The sequence below is a fragment of the Tuber melanosporum genome, assembly GCF_000151645.1.
Source record: "Tuber melanosporum whole genome shotgun sequence assembly, scaffold_56, strain Mel28".
Classification (NCBI taxonomy): domain Eukaryota; kingdom Fungi; phylum Ascomycota; class Pezizomycetes; order Pezizales; family Tuberaceae; genus Tuber; species Tuber melanosporum.
The window spans coordinates 46,367-48,671 of NW_003299102.1; positions in this window are offsets into that span (position 1 = coordinate 46,367).

Sequence of the window (2,305 nt, forward strand, 5' to 3'; positions counted from 1 at the left end):
CTCCTCAATCAGCTCCAACAATTCTGTAATCACAAGATACCACACATTTGGACCTCCGTTAATCTTGCCTGGAATTTGCTAAATAAGTAAAACATAATTGATTTTCTGAGACTCCCTCTCATATTGCCTTATTAACTCCCAGAATCTTACATATAGAATTATTAGTTATTACACATTAACACATCCTATTCCATCGAACTTCCTTGCTATCACCCTTAATCCCCAAATCAAGTATAAATAATTCAAGAATCAGTGGGAAGCTAGACAGGCTTGAATTAAAAACTGGAAATGCACAGTTGAAACTGTTTGGAAATCAGAGTATAAGCCTAGTTCCTGTACTGCAAGTGAAACAATACTCCTACCTGTTACCTCTCCAAGGATACCACTTGCTCAGCCACCAACTACACAAGATTCCCCTTTTCCCTAAGAGTTACCGCATTTCCGAGATCTACCGCATTGGAAAATGAAAAAATGAAACATGACCTAGACTTATTGGATATGACCGCGATAATATTCAGTGTTATCTTGAATGTGAAACCAAGGACCATCTTCCTAGTGGCCCAATCCAGTATTGGATTGGTCACTTTGAGGATATTTGGCAGAGGGACTTAGCCCAAATGGCAATCGAGATCTTTACTATTCCTGACCTCTCTGCCAATCCCGAACGACTCTTTAGTAGGTATCTGGAATAATCTGACTCTGTTCCCCTATCTAACCTTCTCCAACTTTCCATATTACCTTCATACATTGCTAATTATTCACAAAGTTCTAAACTACTTCTAACTGAGAGGCGGAATCGCTTGGGGAATGACATTATTGTGGCATCCGAGTGTCTCAAATCCTGGTTGAGTTCTGTAATTGTGTCTGGTGGAGTGGATTCAGATGTGAATTGCATTGAGAGTACACTTAAGGCTTTGGAGCTACACTCACTGGGTCTTCGCTCTGCTTCCGTCATTTAATGTCTTCCTCTTTCAAGTTTCTTTCAAGTTCATCTCTTTTCTTCTTTCATGTCTAAGCTACTAGCTAGTCTTTGTTCATGATACTATACTGGCCAAACACAATTCCAAAAATCAAAGCTTGATGAAGCCCACTGCTAGAATACAAGATTTTCTTGATAGCTTTGTATTTCAACAAGTGGGTTACATATCACGAATACAAACACTTAGGATGTCCAAACTCAATACAAGCACCCTATATCTCAATCTTAGTTCTAATATTTTCCAATATATATTCTAAACATGGCAACTATTACACTCTTGGTTAAGTTAATACTTGAAAAGGAAATAATACTCGGGAGGGTGAGATATTTCCGTGGGGGACGCCCGGGGGAATGGTCCTTAACTCAAAATTGTGGGGCAAGTTTAGGAAAGATGGGACGGGACGACAAAATGTCGTCCGTCCACGTCTTGGCCCAGGACGGACGGACTGCCCAGTTGCGAACACTGTACAGGGGAAAACCTTGAGTTAATTTACCAGATCCATACCGAGCAACATATATCACTCCATCTAGCATTTGTTGATATTCGCCTCCTCTTCTACTCTACCTTCTTGATCTTTCTATGATCAACTGCTTCCATTCGTGAACAAACTAGGCACCTCGCAACCAATATTCGACCACCGGTCCACTGAAAACCATCCTATCTCGCACAAACTTCCAGCTTAATGTTACCGATGAAATTGCTGCAGATTCTCAATTCATATCTATGTTTGGTAATAAAGATCCAATTACAACCCATTATCTATCCCCGCATTCCAAGCGATCAAACACTCCTATTTGTAACAGCCAGCAGTGTGGCAATACCTATTTCGCATTGTGTCTAAATCTCAATGGAGTCAATTTCCGAGATGGTGCCAAATCTGTACGGGAATGTGTCTGTTGTCGTTTCCATGTGCGAAATGAAGGGTGACGATGGCGAGACAGATACCCGACGCAGACCACGGCACCACCCCTTGATTCTCCATATTTTTTCTTCATGCCTTGGTCGTCCATACCAACGCCATTGATTTGTTCTTTACACTAGTCTGCCATTAGAGGTAGGGCTTGTTTGCATCTGGACCAAAAAACCTTGAATGTTACTGGATCACTGGTTTTGAGGAAGGGTGAAGTCAGTTCTCTATTTTACTTTTAAGCGTGATGTTGGGAAATGTGGTACTATCAACACTGTAGCGGATATTAAATGCCGAGGGGTCCCCGGTTGCTCCGCCCGTTAGCGAGACCGAGGTGTTGGACATAGAATGGCGTAGACATGTCAATTATTTAATTCTAGTTATCATGACCTGTCGGCTTGCACAGTCACCCAAGTTA